We start from the raw sequence: 15,023 nt of genomic DNA, 5'->3' as shown, positions 1-15,023 counted from the left end.
CTTGTGTCCGACTGAAGTCGGATAACCACCCCCAGATAAGTAGATCGGATTTGGCTGTATATCGGACAACGCGCGCATGTAACTGTGGAAGCTAGACAACAACTGGAGATGACGTCTTTGCGCATGCTTGAGATCCTGCCCCCCCCCCACCCCTCCCTCCCTCCCTGGCTGTGACCCGCATTCGCAGTACTCCTAGAGTAAACATGCACAACATCATGTAGAGGGACGTAGCTTCACCTTGCTCTCCGTTCGTCATCTTTCTCGCATGCTGAGTTGAAGGCTGTTGTTGTTTTTTGTTGGTAGTGGTGACGAGGTCAAGCGGAAATGGCTGTATCACCACTAGCTGTAATGAAAACAGCGCCACCTATCGTAGCGGGTATGAAATGCTTTCGGACAAGAGTCGGATTTCTCAGTGCCATGTACCCTGAGATAGAGCAGTTAACCCCCCATGGATAGAGAAACCGGGTTTCAGCCGAAATCTGGTTTATGCCATCATGTAAACGTAGAGTGTAAAGTTAATCAGAGACTGAAAGAGTCAGAGAGATCCTGTGAAGAGTGTAACTAACGTTAACTTTCAAATAATTTGTTATCAAAATCTCACGACACATATCAAACTTATAAACGTCACACAGGATCAAATAAACAGTCTTGCTTAGTCTAGTATCATTATTAAGCCCAGATTATGTTACCAGTCCTTAGAAAGGTGAAAAGGGAGTTGCAGTTCCGTTCGCAATTCTGTGAAGTCTCCACGCTTTGTGTGGTTGAAGTCCTCGCGGCTCTGTTGAGTTGTGGGGCTCCGTCGCTTGTTGAATCTTACCTGCAGGACATCGAGTCGCTGCTAGGAGTTTGGAAAAGCTTGAGATGCGTGGAGGTTTCCTTGAAGAGAAGAGTTGGAAGCTGCAACTCTGACCACCTGTCGTTGGAGGGGAAGAGAATATGTAGCTGGAGCAGCCCGGCTTTCTCCTTGGCGATGCAGGAGAAAAGGCTGGCCACCTGCCTCCTCGGTAGGTTGGTGGGAAAGAGAGTGAGGAGGGGCAGAAGTTGGCTTGTATTAGCCTTGCGACCTCACAGGTCATGGGGCCCGAGTTACAAATAGGGGTTGACCTATGTGGTTTTTCACACCTCCGTGTGAAGTTGTCTGGAACAAAAAGAATCCTGGGAGAGTGAGTTCCCTGTGTTCTGGTTTTTCCCAGAACAATGGAACCTGTTGCACCCTGGGAGAATGAGTTCCTTGGCTTTCTCAAGAACAAAGTCCATGCTTGTTTTCAGGCTTTGACCACACATGTAGGCCGAGAAGGAGGCCTGTAGTTCCACGAAAAAAACAATTCCCAACACTGTATTCAATTTTATTCTCATTACATATGCTTCCACTAGGAAACACTATCAGGACACACTCGGTAAATTTCCACTGCTATGCGGATGAAACCCAGTTATACTTGTCAATAAAACCTGAACAAAGTTATCAATTAACTAAACTTCGAGCATGTCTCAAGGACATAAAAACCTGGAGGACCCGCAATTTTCTCTTATTAAACTCAGATAAAACAGAGGTTATAATACTTGGCCCTAAACACCTTAGAGAGACATTATCTAATGATGAAGCTGCGCAACACGACATCGTCCTTGCTTCCAATTAAACAGTCAGGAACATGGGAGTGATCTTCAATCCTGATTTGTCATTTAATTCTCACTTAAAACAAATTTCTAGGACGGCCTTCTTCCACTTGCGTAATATCTCAAAATGTCCTTTTGAAGAAATATGCAGAAAAACTAGTCCACCCCTTTGTTACATCCAGACTGGACTATTGTAATTCATAATTATCAGGCTCCAGCAGTAAGTCGTTAAAGACTCTGCAGCTTGTCCAAAATGCCGCAGCACATGTCCTGACGAGAACCAGGAAAAGAGAGCACATTTCTCCAGTATTGGCATCGCTACACTGGCTTCCAGTTAAATCTAGAAAATAATTTAAAATTCTCCTCCTCACCTTCAAGGCCCTTAAAAATATGGCGCCCTATTTACCTTAAAGAGCTGTTACTACCTTATCAACCTACTAGAGCACTCCGCTCCTAGAACTCAGGCTTACTTGTCGTCCCTAAAGTCTCTAAAAGTAGAGTAGGAACCAGAGCTTTCAGCCATCAAGCTCCACTCCTGTCGAATGATCTCTCACTTTCAGTTCGGGAAGCAGACAACATTTGTACATTTAAAAGTAGGCTTAACTCCTATCTTTTTGATAAAGCGTGACACACAGCATGACACACAGAGCTTCTCTTTCGAGCTTCTCCTTCCTCTTCTCCATCCTTATCACATCAAAGTAATTCTTATCTCATCAGTACATGTTACTAACTTGACCCCTTCCCCGGAGTCCCTTTGCTTTATCGCCCGCAGATGCAGGGCCACAGCTGTGGCCGCACCATGGATTACAATTTGTGGATCGCGTATCACAGGTCACAATGGTGTATCCGGTCTGGCGGATTCTATATCTTGCGGGCTGATCGTAATAATAATGGCAGATCCTTTATCGCGTTGGCATCAATTAATGGTGGTGGACCACGACCGAGGCGGCGGCTGATGGATCCTAATTGGCGGCAGTGGACAATGACTGGACTACAGTGGATCCCATCCTGATGCTGGATCGTGATCTTGCTGGCTGCTGACCAGAGACTATGATTGCAGCAAGACTGCTTGACATATAGTATTGAAGTTATCCTTCAAAATGTTTACCCTCATCATTGCTGCTAAAAGCCTTTATCTTGATGATGTTTTCCTACATTTGACATCTATTGAACTTGTGTCCGTCCTGGGAGACGGATCCTCACATGTGTCTCTCTGAGGTTTCTACGTATTTTTACCTGTTAAAAGGGTTTTTAGTAGTTTGTCCTGACTCTTGTTGAGGGTTAAGGACAGAGGATGTCTCACCATGTTAAAGCCCTATGAGACAAATTGTGATTTGTGAATATGGGCTATACAAATAAAATTTGATTGATTGATTGATCGATTTAAAAGAAAAGGAACAAAAAACCTTCAATCTTTTACCCAATTAAAAATGTTGATAATATTTTAGGATAAAAATAATGCATTTACATAACAATTTCTCTCCTCTGTGTTTTTTAATGTTAAACTACAGATTTATGTTACATTATTACATTACATTACATTGAATTTAGCTGACGCTTTTATCCAAAGCGTCTTACAATAAGTCAGTATTACAATAAACAGTTTTGTTTCCAGTTCAGACGTATGCACTTGCATGTCTCCTTTCCTAGAAGTCCTCACTCTAAGTGCATGTGGAGTGCTCTCTCATCAAAGTCCTTACTGGAAGTGGGCCTACTTAGACATGTTCTTTGGGCTGGATAACAATACAATTGGGAATTGGCTTTCTCATATTTCAGGCTAGTTTATTCAAAACGAGTTGTACAATATCATCGTCTGATCAGACAGCACTTGACCATTCCTCTCAGTGTTGGCTGTGATCGAGCGTCATAGGAAAGCCATCAGTGTGCGTCAGTTCTGTGGAACCTGGGACACACACACCTCTCCCCTGCAGGTTCCTCCGTCCTGCCCCCACCTGAGCCGTCCTGGATCTAATGGAGGAGGGAAACGTGAGCTGTGGAGTTAAAAACTGTAGCACGCCAGGCTTCTGGAGAAACTGCTCCAACCAAGAGGAGGAGGAAACAATGTCTGGATGGGTCTTACTTGGTGGGTACAATACAATGGTGATGATACTGTACATTATTTAAAAATGATACAGCCAGCTACTGTCATTATTATCATTATTATTATTATTATTATTAGTTATTATAAATATATATTTTTTTAAATCAGCCTTTATCTGAAAGACAGACAATTTCCTCTTATAACTAATTAAACAATTTACTAATTTATTACAAGGAAAAACTGAGAGTTGAGATGATTCTACATTAAATACAAAGCAGCTGCTTAGCTTAGCTTTGCATAAAGACAGGTTTATCCTTTTAGCCTGATTCTATCAATAATCTGTACCTCCTCCCAGCACCTTTAAATATCACCAATTAAAACATTATATATTGTTATATAAACACATGCACACAAGAATTTGAATAGATTTAACATCACACCACATATTAAACTGACCCATTCGCTCCCGTCTGTTTCCAGTGAACATGATGAATTACCTCTGCAATATTTTAAGTGAAACTTGGAAAAACAATCTGGAAAATGATAAAAAGTGCTGGAGGAAAAGTCAGCGTTTTAAAATGAAAAGTATATATATGTGTGTTTTCCAGATTTATGAAGTTGCATTACATTTTATTAAAATTAATCTGCAGAACTTGGCCAGAAAGCTTCAGCAGAATGATGCTTTTTAAGGAAGTTAAAGTTATAAATAACAGTAAATATTCCTCCCGTCTTACATTGATATGATCACTGGGGCTGAAAATGTTGCTGAGCTATGGAGAAAACATTTAGAGGATATTTCTACCTGACTCCATGTTGTTTCTTATATTTTTATAATAGTCTTTCATCGTAGTTTAGGAAAAAACTGAAAAAACATCTTCTTGTGCCAGTCATCATGAGAACAAATTATAAAGGTGAATGTTTTTTACCATTTTCCATTGTGGACTGAACATGTGTAAATTTGTTATTCTAATGAAAATCAATCATCAATATTTCGTTTTCTAGTATCGTTCACAGTGATTTTCATTTCACTGATAATCTTCGGCCTTCTTGGAAACACACTGACTCTTCTGGTGGTTTGGCTTCGCCCAAACATGAGAAGCTCCACCTACCTCTACCTGAGCAGCATGGCTGTTAGTGACCTGCTGATCCTCCTCCTGCTGGCTCTGGATCTATTGAAGGTGCCCTCACATATATCCCATAATACTTATATACTTATACACCTTTTTGTGTCAGTTCACTGTTATTTGACCAGATACTCATGGTTTAGCTGAATGTGCACTAAACTGATTGTGTCTCTTCCAGCTCTGGACAGGCTGGAAGTTAGGAGTCATCGTCTGTAAGCTGAGCACCTTCCTGACAGAGGGCTGCACCTACTGCACCATGCTCCACATCACCTTTCTCTCCCTGGAGAGGTACCTGGTTGTCTGCTGGCCAATCAGCTCCAAGACGCTGGTGACACGTGGCAGAACCAGGGCTCTGATTGGCTGCCTCTGGCTGGGAGCGGCTGTCAGTGCAGCACCATTTTTGGTCATGATGGAAGTGGTTCATAAGGGAGGAGAGGTTGAAAAGGAAGTGTGCGGAGTATCACCATCCTCATTCTCCTCTGGCCTCGTGTTGGCCATGATAATTCTCTATTACCTGTATGTCCTGGTACCCCTGTGCATCCTGGGACTGGTCTTCATCCTGATTGGACGGACTCTGAGGCGCCGTCCACAAAGAAGCCATAAAGACAAGAGTCACCAGCACGCAGTCAAGATGCTGGGTGAGAAACACAATCCAACACACACACCCTTAGGTTCTGAATTTAGCTTTTACTAAACACAACTGACAAAGGCTGACGTACAGATTTTAAACTGTTTGCCAGAAAAATAACTCTTCTTTTATAAGAACCACATAAAATGACAGAAACCATCGCTGAGGATATATCTGAATTGTATTTTGACATTTTAGTTTGGTCCATGTCCCGCCTGTTACCATCAAGGAGGCAAGCAAGGTGTAGGACCTGCAGCCAGCCACCAGGGGGCAATCGAGATGCTTTGGCTTCACTGTTGGGGAGCAGTCATGTCGTCCATCTTTATTTCCAGCTGTGGGTCAGTTTAGGGGCTGCATCACAGGGGCACGAGTAGAAAGGCTCCTACAGATGCTTCCTTTCATACCAGAGAAAACTCTGATGAGTGAATCCTTCCAGGTCCAACATGTCCCAGGACTCATTGCACTTTGGTGACGAACCGTATCAACTCAACTAACGGCTCACATGTTAAAAACCAAAGGGGATTGATCTTTCTGTTGTGTCCAACTTAAGGACAGGACAAGCTTCTCCTCTGAAGGTTGCAGCCCCTGAACTGAGACACAGCTCTCTTGTTTAACAGTGTGAGAAATGTATTCTATCACCTGCAGATATTGATGATTCTCATGTCCACTTCCTGTGTCCTTCTCCTCATGTCCATCAGGAGTGATCTTTTTGGCCTTCGTCCTGTGCTGGCTGCCCTACATCGTCGCTCTGACCATGTCCTATGGTTCTCAGAGAACTGGTGCTGAAAGTCGGGGAATTAACAACGATACAAACACACACTCGGACATGAACACTCCTCCTGAAAGCACAGGCAACATGGCCTCTGTTACCGAACCTGTTAGACTCTCAAACTTGGACCTGAAGGCACAAGCTGACACAGACAGAGATGATGCTCTCTGTGAAAACACAAACAACGAGATCGACACACACATTGATGCAGACGCACACTTGGTGGACACACAACCTGAAACCCTCACTGACCCGGGCGCAGGTTCTGACGATACGAAAGCACATCAGGTTGTATCACACAACATCAGAGCTGGAGAGAGCACACACAACCTGGGTCAACTGACTGTAACATTCATTTATTTTATCCTGGTCGCCGGGATCCTCTCCCGTCTCAGTGCTGCCATCAACCCTCTGGTGTACAACCTGATGTCCTCCAGGTACAGACACGCTGTGCGTAGCCTCGTGCACACACACTGTCTCAACAGCAGAAACACAAGGTAGCTGTGATGATCACTGGTGGTTCTGCAACGACCACATTAACAACCTGAATTCAGCTGCTTTCAGACCTGCACTGAACTAAGATATCATGTGATTTGACTGTAGGAGTAGCTAACACCCTGCTAACACACATCTAACACTCTGCTAACACACAGCTAACACACAGCAAACACACTGCTAAAGCCCTGGTAACACACAGCTAACACTCTGCTAACACCCTGCTAACACTCTGCAAACACCCAGCCAACACTCTTGTAACACCCTGCTAACACTCTGCTAACACACAGCTAACACCCTGCTAACACACAGCAAACACACAGCTAACACTCTGCTAACACACTAGGGGTGTCACGATACCAAAAATTCAGTAGTCGGTGCCAATACCAGTAAAATAACACGATTCTCGATGCCAATTTCGATACCACGGTAAAAAAAAAGTGCATTCTTTGGATGTTGTTAATGTCATATACGGTAGTTCAATGTGCTTGCGCATATACTGAGGGTTATACGGTAGTTGCAGACGCATGTGAGTGACGCTTTGTTGTGAGACACGTTATGCATTAAATGATACATCTGCCTCACGCCGGGTTTACACCGGACGCTGAAGCGACGCCAAAGCCTTAAATAACAGCTGGCTCCCATCCACTCCCATGTTAAACCTCTGTGCGGGTCCCACCGGAGGCTGAAGCGCCGCTTCAGCTTCCAAATAACCAAGTGCCGGCGCGCTAGGAATTATCGCTGCGCGGCGGCGTTGCTTCCGTGTCCGGTGTAAACCCGGCGTCAAACCAAAAGTTCTTCCATACATGACTCTTTGTGCCTTTTTAATAAACAAGTCGAGGTGGGGCGAACGCTGCAGCCGCAGTTGCCGTCTTGGTTTTCTGAATGTAAACGTTGACTGGCGCAGCACCGATGCTAATGCTAAGTTGCTAACAGCTGCTGGCATCGAAGCTCACGGTGCCTACGGTGCTTCAAAAAATGGGCATCGTCTGTGTTTTGTTATCTTAGTATCGACAGGTATCGTAATTATCGGTTCTGGTGACATCCCTACACCTAACCCTGCTAACATATACCTAACCCTGCTAAAACAGAGCTAACCTTGCTAACACACACCTACCACTGCTAACACACAGCTAACACTGCTAACACACACCTACCACTGCTAACACAGAGCCAACCTTGCTAACACACACCTACCACTGCTACCACACAGCTAACCCTGCTAACACTGCTAACACACACCTACCACTGCTAACACAGAGCCAACCTTGCTAACACACACCTACCACTGCTACCACACAGCTAACCCTGCTAACACACAGCTAACACCGCTAACACACACCTACCACTGCTTACACAGAGCCAACCTTGCTAGCACACACCTAACCCTGCTAACATATACCTAACCCTGCCAACAGAGAGCTAACCTTGCTAACACACACCTACCACTGCTAACACAAAGCATCTTGTCAGTCTTCCCGTTGTGTCCATGGCCATCGCACCCGATGAGGGGATGAATCCGGAGGGGGTGATGGCCCCTCTTTCAGACTCGTTTTTGGCCGAGTAGATGTCATTAGAGGACTCTTCTGGCGTCTGACCATACAGAACAATTTGGCTCAGAAGCATAGAGAGACACGTGCTACATCCTTAACCTCCAACAGCGCCCCCTAGATGATGTTTCTTATACTAGACAGAGATGCAAAACTTAAAAAAACAAAGACCTTAGGATGAAAAAGCAGAGCCTCACACCTGGAAGAGACTGACGCAGATCAAGAGAGATTACAAAAAAACCGAAAACATGATCACCGCAGTGGAATTCATACGTCACTTCCTGTCTGCTGCTCTTTACATGAAACTCTCTAAAGTTTCATGTAAAGATCAGAAAAATCATTTTGAATTTCATAATTGATTGATGCTTTTCTGCTGATGTAGTGCTTTACATGTATTTTGATGTTCTTTTAGCCTCTCGTGAAGCACTTTGTCAATTTGTTAAGAAAAATGCTTTACCATTAAAGCGTATTATTATTATTATTATTATTATCATTATTAGAAATAGATCTGAACCTGACCTGATTGACTTAAACGCAGGTTTAGCTCTTTGTATTCTGAGCTGTGGTGGAACAGTAGACGGAGCTGTACCTTGTTATTTACACGTCGGCTGTGGATTGTGCCTTCAGAGCACAGAAGACTTTATGACTTGTCAAATCCAGATATAACGAATGATGTTAATATTGCCTGGATTACATTTCAGTGTTGCAGTGATTGAGTCGCGGTGTCACACAGTCTGATTTACTGCTGCCAATAAACAGCACATTGGTTATGTATTAAATTATCGGATATGCCTGCGCTTCCTGTCCAGTAGCTCTGCCAGCCTTAAAACATGGGCTAAAAAATCACCAGTTGTATAAACATAGTCTTACATTGTGTTATAAGAGTAGAAATGTTCGTTCTTTAAAGTAGGGAAAGGCTTGAGTATATGTGTATTTTACATAAAGTACTTCAACAATATGCGTGTTTCTGTACTAGACACTTTTAGTTTATTTGCTGGAGTCACATGTATATTTGGATCCAGGTGAAGCCGAACTGCATTATGGGTCTGATGCATTGCTAAACTTCTAATGGGCCCACGGAGGCACCAACCAATCAAAATCAAGTTTAAATATTTAATGGCAAGCAGCAGCCAATCAAAGCTTCAAGTTCATCTGGATGTGCATTTCATTTCCTGTGTTCTTCTCTCTGTAATTGTTGTGATAGCCGCACTTTACATTATGATGATGTCACCAAGACTCGGTCACGCCCACCATCAAGCTTCACTGTGATGCACACGTGTGGGTTCTGCTCATGCTACGTACACACGTGTGCTGCACCGACACACACACCGACACACACACAACACAGGGCTATTACATTGATTCATGTTGTTTCATACAGGCTGATGTGTTTTCATGTTGTATGTATTACATTACAGGTACTGATGGTACACAGTTCACAGATATAATATTTATACTTATATGTTGTATTTCAGTCAGAGTTGATGTCGTGTTTTCAGGTAAATGATGTGAAAATGAATGTTTTACATGAATGTAAATTACATGTTTGTGTAATATCATTAATCAACTCCGGTGTTAGTTGTGCTTCTAGTATCCCAGTAACTGAATGACTCTGTACTGCTCACATTGTGAAATGCAAACATTTGATTTCATGAAATGTTCTGTGCAGATAAACCAGGTAGGATGAACAAAGTTTGATTGTTTTTAGTGCCACTGTGGTACAGTCAAAGGATGACCTGCTTGCTCATCTCCACTAGATGGCGCAGTAGCCCTGAGATGTGAAAGGTGCTGCTGAATTTCTCGAGCTTCAATGTTTTAATAGAGGTAAACAGATATACACAGATTCTTCAAAACCATTAAAATAACATTAATATTTGAAAATTTTTTGATTTATTACTTTAATACACAGGTGTGTGTGCATATTCATATCTTCATCACCTCTTCATCACTCTCTCTCTCTCCCCAGTCTTCCTCTCTTCACTGTTGATAGAGCTGTGTGTGTTTTAAATCCTCCTCCACGTACATTATAACACTCAGATGAATGAGCCTCTGTGAGTTTGACCTGGTAAACACCATCAATCCCACCAAGGTGGACTGGATTTATAAATTCATTAATATTAATTATAGTGACAATAGAGCAGATGTTCACCAAACAGTCTTTCACCTGAGAGTTGTTGGGTTAAAGTCAAGGAATCAGTTAGCATGAGTTATACAGAATGTGCTGCAGGACGTGTGTTAGTTGTGTGTCTGTGTGTTTTATTTAAACAGAATTAAAGTGGCATCAACAAATATCTATAAAAACTCGGACTGATTCTTTTATATCTGTGCAGATGTTTTCTGGGACGATTGCACCCAGGGAAGCTTTGTGAAGGTGAGAAACAAATGTGCATAATTACTTCTTCATTTAGTCTCCACCATTCGTCTCCTCTTGTGTGGAAACAACACTCTGAGCAGTAATGAGTGCCGTTAGAAAAAACACACGCCGGCATTTGTTTGGTGGAAGTGATCCCAGGCCCTGATGCGATAGAGAAATTAGCAGAATGCATCTTCCTCTCTGACACAAACTCAATGCGCCTTTGACTTGATTCCAGGGAAACTATGAGTCTCAGTGGGATTTCTTCCTGTTCCAGTCCAGTAACACAAGGATGTAGATTCTACACATACAGGCACGTGCATCAGTACTCTAACACTAATTCATGACACAAACACACACAACGAAATGCCCTCACATGCATTCAGACACACACGATCCCTGCAGCAAATGATTGAGGGATCCAATTATAAAGTGGGGAAAGAATCCAGTCATGTTCACTGCCTGTATTTATTACCTGGAGCAGAGCTGCTGAACAGTATCTCAACCAAGACCTGCAACATATGGAGCAAATAAACAGGAGTGAGTACCTGTGGGCTGAGACAGGTACATGCACACACATCATCGACACACACTTTGTGTTTGCATACATGAACGCATATGTAAAGTTTCATGCTCTCTTCAGGGAGCACTAGATGTTTTTCTTGCTTCTGTTCTTATTATCGTGTTCGCAGTCTAAACTTTTTAATGAATCTGCCGGAATGAGGCCGCTGTGGTCAAGCTTCTGGTGAAACGCAGAAAACACTTTGATATTTACTTCTGCTCGACCTCACTCACGCTGACTTTATGCAGCAGACTGAGGTGAAGCAGTGCATGCAGGCTGCTTCGCAACATTTCAGCGACGCATCAACACAATCCTCAGACCCAAGTTCACAACTTTTTAAACCAAAAGTTCTGTAATGAAAAAATGCCCATTTCACTGCTCCTCATGTGGATCAGTTACTCCTGAGATCTGAAAGCTGAAGACAATGATAACCTGCGTGAATGTCTCCCTTGCTTGTTGCCCTGCATGTTATTAGTGTGATTTAACATCATCACCATTATGATGATGAGTTCATGGGCTCTTCTGCTCCATCCAAGCAGCACCGTCCTCAGGACAATGGAGAAAGACTAATAAGCAATTAGCCTTAAATGGATTAGAGAAATTTGTGTCTGGTCTTCCCACCTTATGCGTTGTCTTTGCTTCCCCCTGGAGAAAGAGACGAGAACCAGAACGATTGTTTTGTTTGCCAAAAAAAGCTCCCTGAGTGTTTAAACAGGTTTGAGCTCAGATTGAAGCTTCACCACTGATCACAGGAGTCTGAGGGAGAAACTAAAGCAGAAGACGAGTCTGTGTTGGAACCTTAACAGGGCTAGGTGATAAGTGATGGAGTTAAAGGTTAATTTCAAGACCTCCTTGTTGTTGATGGCAGTTACTGGAGCTGCCCTTTGAAAAAAGAATGGCACAGCTAGAAGGTTCCAGGTTCAAATCAGAGAAATATCGTGTAGTCCTGCTGCAGACGCCTCTCGTCTTCATCTCGTTAGTAATAAACCTTGTTCCAAAACTCCTTGACGTCATTTTTCATGAGACTGTTCCATTCAACAATTATGTGAGTCACTCGATCATCACGGTGGAGCGGTTAAACATAACTGAGGTAATGAGTCGGGGGTTTGTTCTGTGGAGCGTGCGGCCGTCCAGCGTCGTGACGAGGTCGGTGGTCTCCGGTGTTCAGGTGTTTGAAGGAAGGAAAGATATCACATTTTAATGAAACTTCTAACGACACGTTCGCTTTTTAGCTTTGAGGATTTTCTTTCCACCTCCATGGTTAGTGCTTCTTCGTCTGCAGCCCTTTATGCTAAGCTAACTGGCTACTGATGGTGGCTTCGTACAAAGAGTGTCCGTCTGCTCCTTTTAACTGAGACGCCATTCACAGTAATATTTCTGACATCTCTTTGTGTCAGTTTGCCAGTTCAATAACCCTGAAACAATATCCATGCATGTGAAACTGATCGTGGTATGCGCCACAGACACCAGCTCAACATGAAGTGGCTGGTGCCCACAAAGCGACATTGTTTTGGTCCAAACTGTCACGACTTCGCTCCTGTTTACCAGATCTGATCCACAAGTAAGTCAAAGCAGGAGCGGCCCGAATATGTTTCATGCTATTTGGGGTTTTGGACTTTGGATGGAAGCTGGAGAAAACATGCAAACTCCACACAGAAAGACCTGTGCCAGAGCAGGATTCAAACCGGGAACCTTCTTGCTACGACGTCTCACTCATCTTATCTTTGTGTTGTAGAAAGACCCAGAAAAAAGCCACAGTCTCAAAGTGAGCTTGTTCTTTGTACTGCACACGTCACTGGAGATTTTACTTCATCAAACATGTGAGTTTCAAATGCAGATGAAGTGTGCATGATAGGTGAATTATAACTATACGTTTTCAATATAGATATTTTAATGACAAATTACATAATAGGTCCGGTCTGATCAAAGCGTTTGATTCGTCCACACCTGCCTGGTGACCTTCAATCACTCACCTTTATTCTGCGGCGACTGTTCCTTCACTCTAACTCAGCGGCTGGAGTTTCTCTCATTGTTTTAATAGCAGCTCTTCTGAAGAAGCTGTAATCAGATTCCTTTGACAATCAGGACCTATTGAGGAGAGGAGGTCATCATCTTTCACAGAACTTTGTGCTCATACTATCGTGAAGAAGTGAAGTATGTGTACGAGGCCGTAACGTGTTCACAACGATTGAGCTCACGTGACCTGACAAGCAGGTTGAAGCTTTACTGGGTTCATCATGTTAGCATGTTAGCATGTTAGCATCAGTCCCTTCACCGTACAGCCAGAAGGTTCCTGGAGTTTGTTCTCATCCTGACTGTGTAGGTGTTGAGTGGAGACTATTGGATGTATCGATGAATAGATGGATGGATGAATAAATGGATGAATAAATGGATTAATGGATGAATCGATGAATGGATGAAAGTATGAATAAATGGATGAATGGTTGAGTGAGACATTGGGACGCTCCTCTTTCCAGTGTTTTGATGTAACTAAGTACATTTACTTTATTATTGTACTAAATGCTTCATGTATCTTTATCTTAAGTAGATTTACCTTCGGGTAATTTTCACTTTAACACTTCACATATCTGCACTTTCTGCTCCACTACATTTTTTACAAAGCCTTCAGTTACACGATCAGATTTTTTATTATATTTATAATATTTACAATCAGGTGAATTGTCTCACTGATCCAATCAGGTTTCATTAGACTCCGCCTCCTATAGCAGCATCACAGCTGAGGATGATGTACTCGATGTTTCTTTGGGGAACAGGTTACACTCTGCAAGTACTTTTACTTCTAATTCTTTAAATGTGAACTTCAGTGATCTTCATCCTGCTACTTGTTGTTACAATATCAATAGCATGTGAAGGTGAGCAATATTTAAATCTCAGCAGTTGCCTGGACTGAGATTTACTCGATCTTTTGTTGCCAAAATCCACCGGACGATATTAATTTAACGTCACAGACAAATGTTTTCCAGCTCCGAAGCTGTGAGCTAGAACTGAGTGTATTTTTCCTTTAAGTATATTTAAAAGCACTTCTGTGAGTTTCCTCTACGGAGGATCAATAAAGGATCTTCTTGTCTTTTCAGTGAAGCGTTAAACTCAGACGTCTCATCGCTTGCTGGAAGAACGACCTCGTCACTGAAGTGCAATGGATCCTGGGATAGGAAGAATCCCCCAGTTGGAGTCTTTGTTTCTTGGGGATGGAAGTGGCATTTGTCAGCCATATTTAGAAGAGCCTCTGAAATGAGCTGCAGCCAATCACAGCAGACACTGGGCAGGAGGCGGGGCTCTGCTCAGGCCACCAGTCGATCACAGGTTCAACAAACAGAGACAAACAACGACTCACTGTCACAACTAAGGTCAATTTATTGTCTCAGATTATCCCAAACCCAACCTGCATGTTTTAGGAAGCGCGAGTACAAAGAGAACCTTACAACCTTCTTGTTGTGTGGCCAAAGTGCGAACCAGGGCATCACCTTCCTCCCAGTTCATTATGCTTTGTAAGATGGATCATAATCATTCTTCTGTGTGGCGTAAAGAGAGAGGTAGATAATTGGATTCTTGTTGAAGGCTGTGGCCTTTTAAAGTATAAATTCATCACGCCGCCATGCACGATCCCACCCACCGAGACATTCACCAACACAAACAGAGCTGGAAATCTAATCGCACCTGGGGAAGGTGACACGAGCCATAAAGACGACACAGTACACAAGTGAGATCTGGTTCTGCTTTGACGGAGGAGCTGGAACTGGAGATGTGACAGTGAACATAAAACAGGTCCTGTCGTCGCCTGTGGCTTTTTTCTTCCTTGTTCACTGACCTGGTAAAACACACAGTGTTGTCAGCTCCACTCTGTTCACTCATTTCATATTCTGCTG

This window comes from Limanda limanda, chromosome 17 (assembly GCF_963576545.1).
Source record: "Limanda limanda chromosome 17, fLimLim1.1, whole genome shotgun sequence".
NCBI classification, from domain to species: Eukaryota; Metazoa; Chordata; class Actinopteri; order Pleuronectiformes; family Pleuronectidae; genus Limanda; species Limanda limanda.
The sequence above is the reverse complement of the archived record's forward strand: the minus strand, read 5'-3'. Positions refer to the sequence as shown.